We start from the raw sequence: 15318 nt of genomic DNA, 5'->3' as shown, positions 1-15318 counted from the left end.
ACAAAGTTGGATTGGATGACTTCTGAAGTCCCAATCAACTTGAAGAATCCATGATTTCAAAAATCTCATGAGAGTTCAAAATCACATTTCTCTATCTATTTTATCTTTGGGTGTTTTATGCCATCCTAAGGTAATGTATACTTATTGAACTCATAGACAGCCCCTTTAACTTGACCAGAGTGCTGTGCATCTTAATACATTGTATATAAGTAATTTTAAAATTCATGGGTTAAATGTTGCATATCTAAGTGAAAATAGAATTGTTATCATTTATTATTACAGTTTGTCCTTACTTTATGCATTAGCAAAAAATGCAAAGTAGTACATGAAGTGATGCATGTTGAATCATATTTTCCCATAGTCTTCTATAATAACTTCAGAGATATATTCCTACAGATAAAAATATGGGGGTACCAACAAATAAAAATTTTTTTTCAAAAAATTCAATTTAGGAATGCCAAACTTTACTTGAAGAAGAATTCTGCCCTTTCTTGATGTACTGTCTAAATGCATTTAATTCTCATATAGAAGTTCTTAAATCATATTTTCTCATTGTCAGTCAATCAGTAAATGCTTACTATATGCCACTGTGCTAAGCACTGGGAATATAAAGGAAAGTAAAAGACAGTCCCTGCTATCAAGGAGCTCACAGTGTAATGGCGGAGACAACACGTAAACCACTATGTACAAACAAGTCATATACGGGATAAATTGGAAAAAATTAACAGAAGGAAGGCAATAGAATTAGGGGGGATCAGGAAAGGCTTCCTGCTGAAGGTAGGATTTTAGCTGGGACTTGAAGGAAGCCAGGGAAACCAGAGAGGAGGAAGGATAGTATTCTAGGCATGAGGAAAAGCCAGTAAAAATGCTCTGAGTCAGGAGATGGAGTGTCTTGTGCAAGGAACAGCAAAGGCGCTAGTGTCACTGGGTCAAAGAATCCATAGGGGACTTTAAAAGTATAAGAAGACTGGAAAGGTGGGAGATGCAGGTTATGATGGGCCTTAAACACCAAACAGAGTATTTAGTATTCAATCCTGGGGGTGATAGAGAGGCACTGGAGTTTATTGATTAGAGGAGTGACATGTTCTTTAGGGAGATCACTTTGACAGCTGAATGAATGTTGGACTGGAGTGGAGTAAAACTTGGGACAGGTAGAACAATCAGTAGGCTATTGCAATAGTCCAAGTATGAGGTGATGAAAGCTTGTGTCAGGATAGTAGCGATGTCAGAGGAGAGAAGGGAGTATATTCAAGAGATGTTAGGAAGGTAAAATCGACAAGCCTTGCCAACAAATGGAATGGGGGGTGGGCGGTGATAGAGAAAGAAGAGTCTAGGATTACACTTAGGTTGTATGACCAGGTGACTGATAGGATGGTGGTACCCTCAACAATAATACAAAAGTTAAGAGAAGAGATTTTGGGGAAGGATAATGAGTTCCGTTTTGGATATATTGAGTTTAAGATGTCTGTAGGACATCTAGTTGAAGATATCTAATAAATGGTTAGAGAGGTGGATCCAAAAGTCAACAAAGAGGATAGGAATGAATAAATATATTTGAAAATCATCAGCATAGAGATGACAATTGAATCAGTGGGAGCCGATGAGACCACAAATAAAATAATATAAAGGGAGAAGAGAAGATGGCCCAAGACAGAGCACTGGGGGTGGGGACGATTTTCCATATTAGTGATTTTGACCTGGATGAAGATTAAGCAAAGAAGACTGAGAAGGAGTGGTCATATAGTTAGGAGGAGGACCAGAAGAGAAGAGTGTCATGAAAACTGAGAGAGAAAAGATTATCAAGAAGAGGGGAACCAATAGTGTCAAAGCCATTGACTTCTAATGACTTCATAGATGTATTCTCACAGAAAAGATAGGGGGAGGGGATTTCCATCAAATAATAAAAAAAAATCCCATTTATGTATCTTAATACTTATTTGAAGGGGAATTCTGTCCTTACCAATACACAATCTAAGTGCATTTAATTTCCGTATTCTCCCCTTTAAATAATTATTCAAATAAATAATCTACACATTTCCTGCAGTCATTAAAAGCAGATATATTCAAATGTACTTCACAGTTAAGTCCCCTTGAATCAGGAGTTCTCATTGACTCCATGGGACCTGAATGCTACAGCAACTACATTATCCCATTTTTCTAGAAGTTTAGTGGCACTCATCAGTAGGAAGGGACAGGTCAAGATGCTTTTTCTGAGCCAAAACTCAGAAAATGGAAATGTCCTTGCTGTTCATTTAAGCAAACAATATCACTGTTGCTCTCAGGGTCATAGCCCTGCTGTCTCTAAATGTCTGTAGACCTAATGATCACAAAAAATAGTTCTAACTACTTTTTATGTACCAGTCAGCTGGGTAAGGGGGAAATGTGCCTTGCTCCAGCAGCCCAAAGAAAAAGTTGCCTTCAAGTCTGCTGCCGGCTAACATTCTTATACCATTCAAGGAAATGGGGAGTTGGGGAGAGGCAGTTCTATATATATCATGGTTGTATGATCTCTGCCTTTCACCGCAGGTTTCCATCTCCATGAACGGTGGGTAAATGGCATCCTACAGTGAGACAACGGTATGCTAATCGGATGGCTGCCCTGAACTTTGTTGAAGGTATCAGCTGAATATGCATAAATGCAAAACTGCTTAGTGGGGTTCTGTCTTACAGGATACAATGTTAAAATATTCAGTCTTGGAACTATCATGTCAAAAAACATAATGGGGCATGGAAGTATAATGGGAAGATGTACGAAATACCTGAAATGAAAAGTGTGGCCATATGTTTGCATCTATTTGGACACAGAGTCTCTCACTTTTTGTGGTTTCCTGTACATCACCACCTTTACCTTCTTAGCATCCAATGTAGGGTAAACACTTGTGATATTTCATACTTAAAACATTGCCCTACTTTTTTTAGGGTTTGAAAAGTGATTCTGAGAATGAGGGGCTGGACTAAAGATGGAAAGTGTAGTTGGCAGGTTAAGGATGAGAAACTGGGGTCATGGTGCTGTTTCAAGAACAATACAAAAGGGGAAAGAGAAAGGACAGATAGAAAAAAATAAACCACATCTACATAGCATTAGGTTACAGTTATTTGTGTTACTTTATTTTTATCTTCTTTCACTACATACATTCATCAAACTGTTGTTTTGGGTCAGGAAGCTGGCTATGATGCAAACATTGGGCAGCTTGAGTTTACTCTACCCTCCCCATACCACCTGAAATGGTATTTTGAGTGAGGAAGTTATATACATACCTCAGGCAGTTCATATCCAGTTAGATTATACGACACCAAGGTGTAGGACCTATGGTCAAAGAGTATATGAGGGCTATTCTATGGATTGAGTAGGAGGTTTCTGAGACTTCACAGGAATTCCTTATGACCTGTTTTCTTCTCATTGAAACCTGGCTTTTACCACCTGATGACCCACTCTCACCTGTGGGTCAACATGTACATTTTTTTTTAAAAAGTAAAGTTATTGTTTATCTAAACCCTTAGGCTATGAGTGGTCCATTGCATCAGATGTGGAACCCTTTATAGGACAACCATCAATTCCTCAGAATACTACATCAAGTCTATTGTTTGTCCTTTGTTCTCAAACAGGACGGTGACATCAGGGAGGTGATGCCATGACATGCAAGTGAATTGGATTTAAGTGAGGGAGGACTGTGCAAAGTCACCAGCCTCACTTTCTCTTCTGGGGCCATCTGGAGTCAGTGGCAGAATAGGGATCAGGACAACTAAAGATGGTCCTGGATGCCTTTGCTTTTTTTAGCTAAAGTCTTTAAAAGGTCTCAGTTTGACTGAGGTAACCTGCATTCAGTGATTAAGGCTAGGTAAGAAATGAGGCAGAGAATGGCCTCTTTTGCCTAGTCAAAAAAAAAATCATTCTGGGAGGGGAAGATCCTCAGGGTTTCTAGCTAAAACAGAAACAATTTCTATTTACATTCACTCAATTGGGGTCCAAACAATGATCAAGTGGGGCTTGGTCTGGGACCTACTGTTGGCCAATCAATGAGAGTCAGAGTGATTTGAGTTTTAGTCATGGTCCTTAAGAAAGAAATCTAGCCCATAAACCCCCAGATATTTTTGAGGTTAGTCTACATATTAAATAAATCTCTTTCTTCCACTTTTTAGTCTTGTCCCTAACCCACCCTTTAGCCATATTACTGCTTGTAATCATAAGTGATGAAAGATATAAACTAATTCATTTTGCTTTTTAGATGCTATAAGAAAAAGATTTGGTACTTCTACTCACTTTTCCCATCCCCTACATAGCTGCCAAAACAATTTTCCTAATGCCTAGGTCTTATGTCACTGTCCTTTTCAAGAAGCTTTGCTGGTTCCCTATTACCTCTCACATAAAAGATAAATCCTCTGATAGCATTAAAACCCTTCACAATTTGGTTCTGATCTACTTTCTCAAACTCATTACCTTCTTCCACACACTCCATATTTAACCAATTTTCCATTCCCTGAAGTCAGCATTCTATTCCCACCACCTCCCATTCCCCATGTTTTTGAACAGGTTACCCAATGTATTTACTAAACCCATAGATGATCCCCATTTTCCTGACTAGAGTATTGTATATCTTAACATATTGCCATAAATCATTTTAGTTTAATCTTTAAATATATTTTTATTTATTTTGTTTACTTTATTTTATTTTTATTCATTTTATTTTCTTAAATGTTTCCCAAATGTATATGCTTAAAAAATTTAACATTTATTTTTAAAAATTTTGAGTTCCGAACTTTCTCCCTTCCACCCTTCCCTGATCCCTTGAGAAGGAATGCAATATGATATTGATTATAAATGTGAAGTCATGCAAAACATATTTCTGTATTAGCCATGTTGCAAAAGAAAACATACACACCAAGAAAAAGAAAGTTAAAAAAGGTATCCTTCAATCTGCACTCCATTTATCAGTACTGTCTCTGGAGATGGAAAGCATTTTTCATCATGAGTCCTTTGGAATTGTCTTGGATCAATTCCTTGATCAGGGTGGCTAAATCTTTCACAGTTGATCAACCTTATAATATTGCTATTACTGTGTATAATATACTTCTGGTTTGGCCTACTTTGTTTTGCATCAGTTCATATAAGTCTTCCTAGGTTTTTCTGAAACCATCCTGTTTATCATTTCTTATAGCACAATAATATTTAAGGCCACCAATACTTTCTGTCTTTGCATTTTATTCAAAAAATAAAAATAAAAAACCATATGCCACAATCATATAACACAACTTGTTTAGCCATTCCCCAATTAATGGGTATCTCCTCAATTTCCAAATCCTAGCTACCACAAAAATAACTGCTATAAATATTTTTGTACATTTTGTCCTTTTCCCTTTTCTTTGATCTCTTTGGAATACAGCCCTACTAGTGATATTACTGGATCAAAGGGTATGGACAGTTTGATAACCCCTTGGGCATAGTTGCAAATTGTTCTTCAGAATGGTTGGACTGGTTAACAACTTTGCCAACAATGCATTACTGTCCAAATTTTTCCACATCCCCTCCAGTATTTGTCATTTTCCTTTTCTTTTTTCTTTTTTTTTTGTGAGGCAATCGAGGTTAAGTGACTTGCCCAAGGTCACACAATAGTATGTGTCAAGTGTTTGGTCTGAGGCTGGGTTTGAACTCAGGTCCTCCCGATGTCAGGGCTGGTACTCTATCCACTGCACCACCTAGCTACCCCCTTTTTCTGTCTTGTTACTCAATCAGATAGGTATGAGGTGGTATCTCAGAGTTGTTTTAATTTGCATTTCTCTAATCAACAATGATTTATAAAATTTTGTCATGTGACTATTGATAGCTTTGATTTCTTCTTCCGAAAACTGCTTGTTCATATCATTTGACAGTTTATCAATTGGGAAATGGTGCATATACATTTTATAAATTTGTTTTGGTTCCCTATGTATTTGAAAAATGAGACCTTCATCAGGGAAATTTTCTGTAAAAATTTGTCCCCAATTTTCTGTTTTCCTTATAATTTTGGCTGTAATTTTTTTTTTGTGTGCAAAACCTTTTTAATTTCATGTAATCACAATTATCCATTTTACTTCCTTTGATCCTCTCTATCTCTTCTTTGGTCATACACTCTCCCCTTATCCCTACATCTGACAGATACATTTTCCCATGCTTCCCTAATTTACTTATGATATCAACCTTTAGGTCTAAATCATTTATCCATTTTGAACTTATCTTGGTATATGGTGTAAGATATTGTTTTATAGCTAATTTCTGCCAAATTGCTTTCCAGTTGTCCCAGCAATTTTTGTGAAATGGTGAGTTCTTACCCCAAAAGACTTGGATCTTTGAGTTTATCAAAACAGTTTACTATTGTCATTTACTACTGTCTATTGCAATCTATTCCACTGATCTACCACTATTTTTTAGCTAGTACCAAATTGTTTTCATGATTAGCACTTTGTAAGATAGTTCAAAATCTGGTATTGCTAGGCCACCTTCCTTCACTTTTTTTTTCATTAATTCTCTTGATATTCTTGACTTTTTGTTCTTCCAGGTGGATTTTGTCATTATTTTTTCTAGCTCTATATGATAATTATTTGTTAGTTTAATTGGTATATGACACTGAATAAGTAATTTAGGTGAGATTTTGATTTTTAGTATATTGGCTCAGCCTACCCATGGGCGATTAATATTTCTCCAATTGTGCAAATTTGTTGTCATTTATATGAAAAGTGTTTTGCAGTTGTGTTCATATAATCCCTGGGTTTGTCCTGGCAGGTAGACTCCCAAGCATTTTATCTTCTCTGCAGTTATTTTAAATGGACTTTCTATTTCTATCTCTTCCTGCTGTGTTGTGTTGGTAGTATATAGAAATACCAATGATTTATATGGTTTATTTTATATCTTGCAACTTTGCTGAAGTTGTTAATTGTTTCAACTAGTTTTTTCAGTTGATTCTCTAAGCTTCTCTAAGTATACTATCATATAATCTGCAAAGAGTAATAGTTTTGTTTCCTTATTGCCTATTTTTATCCCTCCAACTTCATTTTCTTGTCTTATTGCTATAGTAAGCATTTCTAATACAATATTGAATGATAGTGGTGATAATGACCATCCCTGCTTCACCCTGATCTTATTGAGAAGGCCTCTAGTTTATCTTCATTACAGATAATGCTTGCTCTTGGTTTTAGATGGATACTATTTATCACTTTAAGAAATGCTCCAGTAATTTCAAAGCTTTCTAGTGTTTCTTTTCTTTCTTTCTGTCTGTCTGTCTTTCTTTTTTTTTTTAATAGGAATGGGTCTTGTATTTTGTCAAAAGCTTTTTCTGCATCTATTAATGTAATTGTGTGATTTTTTTTGCTATTGATATGGTCAATTATGTTGATAATTTTCCTAAGACTGAATAATCCCTACATTTCTGATATAAATCCTAGCTAGGTATCATGTAAGATCTTTGAGATATATTGCTGTAATCTCCCTGATAGTATTTTATTTAAAACTTTTGCATCAATATTCATTAAGGAAAGTGGTCAGTAGTTTTCTTTTCTCTGTTTTCTTAATTCCTGATTTAGGTATCAAAAACATATTTGTGTAATAAAAGGAATTTGTTAGCACTCTTTCCTTACCTATTTTTTTTCAAATATTGTATATAGTATTGGAAATAACTTTTCCTTAAGTGTTTGGTGAAATTCACTTGTAAGTCCATCTGGTCCCAGGGATTTTTTTCTTAGCAAGCTCATTTATGGCTTGTTCAAATTATTTTTCTAAGATAATTTAAGTATTCTATTTTCTCTTCTGTTAATCTGGGCAATTTATATTTTTGTAAACATTCATCCATTTCACTTAGATTATCAGTTTTACACGTTAAAAAAAAATTGCTTTCACATGCAACTGGGAAATAAGAAATATGGGAAATGGAGAATAGAAATCTATCCCGCCCTACAGGAAAATAGGAGGGGAAGGGGAAAAGAGAAAGGGGAGGGTGAGATAGAAGGGAGGACAGATTAGGAGAAGGGCTATACAGAACATATGCCATCTTGGGGTGGGGGTAAAGATGAGATGGGGAGAAAATTTGGAACTCAAAATATTGTGGAAGTGAATGTTGAAAACTAATAAATAAAAAAAATTTTAAAAAGATTATCAGTTTTATTGGCATATGACAGGAGCAAAAAGAGATCCTAATAATTGCTTTAATTTCATTTTCATTGGTGGTGTATTAATCCTTTTCATTTGTGTTAGTGGCAATTTGGTTTTCCTTTTTTTAAAATCAAATTAATCCATGGTTTATCTAATTGATTTTTTCATAAAACCAGCTCTGAGTTTTATTTATTAGTTCAACTTTTACTTTCAATTTTAGTAACCTCTCCTTTGATTTTCAGGATTTCTGTTTTTGTGTTTAATTTGGGATTTTTAATTTATTCACTTTCTAAATTTTTTAGTTTCTTGACTAATTAATTGATCTGTTCTTTCTCCTTTTAATTGTTGTATGCATTTAGAGATATAAATTTTCCTCTAAGTACTGCTTTGGCTACATTCCACAAATTTTGAATTTTTCTCATTGTTGTCATTCTCTTTAATGAAATTATTAGTTTTTTCTATGATTTGTTCTTTGACCCATTCATTCTTTAGGATTAGATTACTTAGTTTCTGATTAATTTTTAATCCATGTTTCCATGGCCCTTTATTGAATATAATTTTTATTGCATTATGTTCTGAAAAGGATGCATTTAATATTTCTACTTTTCTGCATTTGATTGATTTTTATGCCCTAATACATGGTCAATTTTGTTTGTTTGTTTTTGTTTGTTTTTGGCTAGACAATGGGGTTAAGTGACTTGCCCAGGGTCACACAGCTAGTAAGTGTTATGTGTCTGGGGCCGGATTTGAACTCATTTCCTCCTGAATCCAGGGCAGGTGCTTTATCCACTGCGCCACTTAGCTGCCCTTACATGGCCAATTTTTATGAAGTTTTTATGCCCTAAAATATGGTCAATTTTTGTGAAAGTGCTTTGTACAACTGAGAAAAAGATATCTTTTTTATTCCCATTCAGTTTTATACATAGGTCTATCATATCTAACTTTTTAAAGATTCCACTCATCTCCTTAGTTTCTTTCTTATTTATTTTATGGTTAAATTTATTTATTTAGCTCTGAGAGGGGAAATTTGAGGTCTCCCACTAGTAAAGTTTTATTATATCTTCCTCTAGTTCATCTAACTTCTCTTTTAAGAAATTGGATGCTATCGCATTTGGTGCAGATATGTTTAGTATTGATATTACTTCATTGTCTATGGTGTCTTTTAGTAAGATGTAGTTTCCCTACTTATATCTTTTAATAAGGTCTATTTGGTTTGGTTTTGTCTGAAATCATGATTGCTACACCTACCTTTTTCACTTTAGCATAATAGATTCTGCTCCAACCCCTCATTTTAAATCTGTGTGTCTCTGTTTTAATTGGGTTTCTTATAAACAATATATGTTGGATTCTGATTTCTAATCCATTCTACTACCCAGTTCTGTTTTATGGATGAGTTCATGCCATTCACATTCACAGTTATGATTACTAACTGTGCATTTCCCTCCATTTTATTTTCTTCTGTTTATCCTTCTCTTTCCCTTTTTATCCTGTCTTTCCTCTAAAGTCTTTTGTGCTTCTAAACACTGCTTCCTTTTATCCACACTCCTTTTCTTCCTCAAACTGGTAGTTTAATGACTAAATAGAGTTTAAACTCCTGACCCAGGCATTCAAGGCCTTCTAAAATTTCATTCCACACTATTGTTCTATCATCTTATATTACTTTCTCCTTCAAGTAATTTATATTCTAGTCAAATCTGGATTACTCTCCAAACCTTATTTTCATCCCTGCCCTCTCTTGCTACCATGCCTTTGCTAATACTGCATCTGATGCTTGAAAAGTGCAGTGCCTGGCAGATAATAGATGCTTTAAAATGTTTATTGGACTGAATTGAAAGAGTTCCTCTCTACCTTCAATATTACCTTACTTTGATCAGCTTTAGTTTCATGATGTATAGATCTTGCAAACTATTAAAATCCCTAGGTCTTTTTTTTCACATAAACTGTTGACTAGTTATATCTTTTTAAAACATTTAATGTATATGTATACATATTTAATATTTTCCCCAATTACCTGTAAAATCAAAATTTTTTAATTTATTTTTAAAAAATTTTAAGTTTAATATTTTCTCTCCCCCCCACCCTATTGAGAAGACAAGCAATTTGATATAGGTTAAATATATGCAGTCATGCAAAATATATTTGCATGTTAGTCATGTTGTAAAAGAAAATCCAGACCAATCTCCCCCTAAAAAATAAAGAAAGTAACAAATATATTCTTCAATCTGCGTTCAGACTCCATCAGTTCTTTCTCTAAAGCTGGAGAGCATTTTTCATTGTAACTCCTTTGGAATTGTCTGGGATCATTGCATTGTTGAGAAAAACTAAATCATTCATAGTTCATCATCATTCAATATTGCTGTTATTGTGTAAAGTGTTCTTCTGGTTCTTCTAATTTCACTTTGTACCAGCTCATGTAAGTCTTCCCAGGTTTTTCTGAGGGCATACTGCTCCTCATTTCTTATAGTACCGTAGTATTCCATTACAATCATATGCCACAACTTGTTTAGCCATTCCCCAATTGATAGGCATCCCTTCAATTTCAATTATTTGCCACCACAAAAGAGCTGCTATCAATATTTTTGTACAAATAAATCCTTTTTTCTCTTTTAAAAAATTTTTTTGGAATGCAGATTTAGTAGAGGTATTGCTGGATCAAATAGTATGCACAGTTTTATAGCCCTTTGGGCATAGTTCCAAATTATTCTTCAGAATGGTTGAATCAGTTCACAACTCCACCAATAGTGCATTACATTCCAGTTTTCCCACATCTCTTCAACGTTTGTCAGTTTCCTTTTTTGCCACATTAGCTAATCTGATTAGGTGAGGTGATATCTCAGAGTTGTTTTAATTTGAATTTCCTTAATCAATAGTGATTAAGAGTGTTTTTATATAACTTTAGATAGCTTTAATTATTTCATCTGGAAACTGCCTATTCATTTCCTTTGACCATTTATCAATTGGGAAATGGCTCTTATTTTTATAAGTTTGACTCAGTTCTCTATGTATTTGAGAAATGAGGTCTTTATCAGAGAAACTTGCTGTAAATTTTTTTTTCACAGTTATGATTACTGTGTAATTTCCTCCATCTATTTCCCCCTTATTTATCCTACTCTCCTTTCACTCAGTGCATCCTCAAAAGTGTTTTGCTTCTGACTATTGCCTTCCCCAATCCACCCTCCCACTTATCAGCCACCTTCCTTCTCTTATCTTTCCCTCCTACTTCCCTGTAAGATAAGATAGATTTCTGTACCCAAATGAATATCTGTTCTTCCTTCTTTGAGCCAATTCTGATGAGAGTAAGGTTCAAGTGCTTTCCCTATCTTCCCCTTTACTGAAAAAGCTCTTTAACACCTTTTTTTAATGTGAGATAATTCAACTTCTACCTCTCCCTTCCTCCTCCCAGCACATTCCTCTTTCTCATCTATTAATTTTTTTTTGATTCAACTCATTGTGCCCTCTGTCTATGTAGATTCCTTCTAACTGCCCTAATAATGATCAAGTTCTTAGGAGTTACAAGTATCATCTTCCATGTAAGAATGTAAACAGTTTGATATTATTGAATCCCTTGTGATTTCTCTTTCCTGTTTACCTTTATATGCTTCTCTTGAGTCTTGTATTTGAAAATCAAATTTTCAGCTGTCTGCTGCTCCCTCCTGGAGAATGGTCAACCAGGGCTGAGCTGGTGCCACCGAGACCAGGAGGCTGCCCAACATCCTGTTCATGGGTACACTAGTGGTTGGAAAGAACACACTAGGTAAAGAACTTGCATCAAGAACAGGACTGACATACATTAATGTGGGTTATTTAGTACAAGGAGGACAGTTATATGATAGCTTTGATGAAGAATATGAATGTCCCATTTTGGATGAAGACAGAGTAGTTGATGAGTTAGAAAATAAAATGAAAGAAGGTGGAGTTATTGTTGATTACCATGACTGTGACTTCTTCCCTGAATGATGGTTTCATATAGTTTTTGTGCTTCAAACAGATAATTCTGTATTATATACAAGACTTGAAAAGAGGGAATACAGTGTAAAGAAACTACAGGACAACATTCAGTGTGAAATTTTCCAAATTCTTTATGAAGAAGCCATGACCTCTTACAACCATGAAATAGTACACCGGCTGCCCAGCAATGTACCAGAAGAACTAGAGAATAATTTAGATCAGATAGTGAAATGGATTGAGCAGTGGATAAAAGATAATAACTGAACCTTGAGGGCAAAGCATTGGACTTTCAAGGTTTCCCACGTGATGGCTAAAGATTTTCTTGATGATTTCTCTTTCCCCATGCAGTAGAAATTAAGACAACATACACCAAATTTTACTATCCAGTCTTGTGTTGTACAAGTAGCAGGTGGACAATATATAAAGTTGAGTTATGACTAAATTAATATTTTTCTCCATGAGAAAACTGAAAACCCCCAAATACAACGAATAAGATATTAAGGACTTTTGAAGTTTAGGGATATTTGGCATTCTCTTTTATAAATATAGAATAAGCAAATTCGAGAAAATAGATGGAAATCTTTAATACTTGACATGAAAAAGAAAATGAAGGCTAGGAAGAACTGCTGACTTAGAAATAAAAGACTCTAAGGATAAAGCTATAAATATTATATTAAGTGTTTTATTGGTGGTAAATTGTTAGTTTTTTTTTATCTTGAAAGTTGGTTATAAATTAGGATAGTCACAAAGTAAATGGTAAAATCTTTGAAAAAAAAAAAGAAAGTCAAATTTTCTGTTCAGCTCTGGTCTTTTCATCAGCAATGCTTGAAGGTCCTATATTTCACTGAATATCCATTTTCTCCCCTGAAGGATTATACTCAGTTTTGCTGGGTAGGTAATTCTTGGTTGTAATCCTAGCTCTTTTGCCCTCCAGAAGATTGTATTTTAACGCTCCAATTCTTTAATGTAGAAGCTGCCAAATCTTGTATTATCACTTCTGTGATTCTATGATATTTGAATTGTTTCTTTCTGTTTCCTTGCAATTTTTCTCCCTGACTTGGAAGCTCAGGAATTTGGCTATAATATTCTTGGGAGTTTTCATTTTGGGATATCTTTCAGGAAGTGATTGGTAGATCCTTTTGATTTCTACCCCTCTGCTTCTAGAATATCAGGGCAGTTTCCTTAAATTTCTTGAAAGAACTTTTTTTTTTTATCATGGCTGTCAGGTAGTCCAAGAATTCTTAAATTATCTTTCCTGGATCTATTTTCCAGATCAGTTGTTTTTCCAATGACATTTCACATTTTCTTCTTTTTTTTTTATTCTTTTGAGTTTGTTTTATTGTTTCTTGCCATATCATAGAGCCATTAGCTTCCACTGACCTAATTTTAATTTTTAAGGAATTATTTTTTACATTGAGCTTTTGTATTTTATTTTCCAGTTGGTCAATTCTGCTTTTTTAAATTTTTTTTAAAAAATAATTAATTTATTTTTAGTTTTCAACATTTACTTCCACAAGATTTTGAGTTCCAAATTTTCTCCCCATCTCTTCCCTCCCCTCACCCCAAAATGGCATGCATTCTCAATACCCCTTTCCCTAATTGGCCCTCCCTTCTATCTCTACCCCCCCTTCTCTTATCCACTTCCCCTTCAATTTTCCTGTAGGGCAGGATAGATTTCTATACCCCATTTCCTGTATATCTTATTTCCCAGTTGCATGTGAAAACATTTTTTTAAACTTTTGGTTTTAAAATTTTGGGTTCCAAATTTTCTCCCTTCCTCCCTCCCCACCCACCCTTATTGAGAAGGCAAGCAACTCAATACAGGTTATAGATGTGTAGTCATGCAAAACACTTCCATAGTAGTCATGTTGTAAAAAACTAAGTACATTTTCCTTCATCCTCTCCCACCACCCATTTATTCTATTCTCTCTTTTGACCCTGGCCTTCCTTAGAAGTGTTTGCTTCTGATTACCCCCTCCTCCAATCTGATCTCCCCTCTATCATCCTCCTGCTCTCTTGTCCTCTTCCCTCCCTATTTTCCTATAGGGTAAGATAGATTTCCATACCCAATTGAGTGTGTATGTTATTCTCTCCTCAAGCCAAATCCTATGAGAATAAGATTCACTCATTCCCTCTCCCCTTCCCCTACTGCCTTTCAACTGTAAAAGCTTTTTCTCATCTGTTTTATGTGAGATAATTTACTCCATTCTACCTCTCCCTTTCTCTTTCTCCCAGTATAATCCTCTCTCACCCCTTAATTTTATTCTCCAGATATCACCACTTCATCTTCAACTCACCCTGTGCCATCTATCTATCTATCTATCTATCTATCTATCTATCTATCTATCTATCTATCTATCTATACATACATACAATTTTTCCCCCTCCAACTACTTTAATACTGACAAAGGACTCATGAGTTACAAATATCATCTTTCCATGCAGAATGTAAACAGTTCAACCTTAATAAGGCTCTTATGATTTCTCTTTTCTGTTTACCTCTTCATGCGTCATTTGAGTCTTGTATCTGAAATTCAAATTTTCTACTCAGCTCTGATCTTTTCATCAAGAATGCCTGAAAGTCCTCTATTTCACTGAATGTCCATTTTTTCCCCTGAAGGATTATACTCAGTTTTGTTGGGTAGATGATTCTTGGTTGTAATCCTATCTCCTTTGCCCTCCAGAATATTATGTTCCATGCCCTGTGGTCCCTTAATGTATGAGCTGCTAAATCTTGTGATATCCTGATTGTGTTTCCACAATACTTGAATTGTTTCTTTCTGGCTGTTTGCAATATTTTCTCCTTGACCTGGGAACTCTGGAATTTGCCTACAATATTCCTAGGAGTTTTACTTTGGGGATGTCTTTCAGGAGGGGATTGGTGGATTCTTTCAATTTCTATTTTGCCCTCTGGTTCTAAAATATCAGGGCACTTTTCCTTGATAATTTCTTGAAAGATGATGTGGGCTCTTTTTTTTTTTATCATGGCTTTCAGATAGTCCAATAATTTTTAAATTCTCTCTCCCGGATCTATTTTCCAGGTTAGTTGTTTTTCCAATGAGATATTTCACAGTTTTCTATTTTTTCATTCCTCTGAATTTGTTTTACAGTGTCTTGATTTCTCATAAAGTCATTAGCTTCCAATTTTTCCATTCTAATTTTTAAGGAAGTATTTTCTTCAGTAAGCTTTTGGACTTCCTTTTCCATTTGGGCAATTTTGCTTTTTAAGGCATTCTTCTCCTCATTGGTTT

At 34.9% G+C, this 15318-nt stretch overlaps 1 pseudogene; it reads left to right on the top strand.

The window, feature by feature from the left end:
* Positions 1–1222: 1222 nt before the first annotated feature.
* LOC114054407 lies at positions 1223–12331 on the top strand (annotated as a pseudogene).
* Positions 12332–15318: the final 2987 nt, after the last annotated feature.

Source organism: Vombatus ursinus, unplaced genomic scaffold (assembly GCF_900497805.2).
Source record: "Vombatus ursinus unplaced genomic scaffold, bare-nosed wombat genome assembly UNPS02014813.1, whole genome shotgun sequence".
In the NCBI taxonomy this organism is placed as follows: domain Eukaryota; kingdom Metazoa; phylum Chordata; class Mammalia; order Diprotodontia; family Vombatidae; genus Vombatus; species Vombatus ursinus.
The sequence above is the reverse complement of the archived record's forward strand: the minus strand, read 5'-3'. Positions and strand labels throughout refer to the sequence as shown.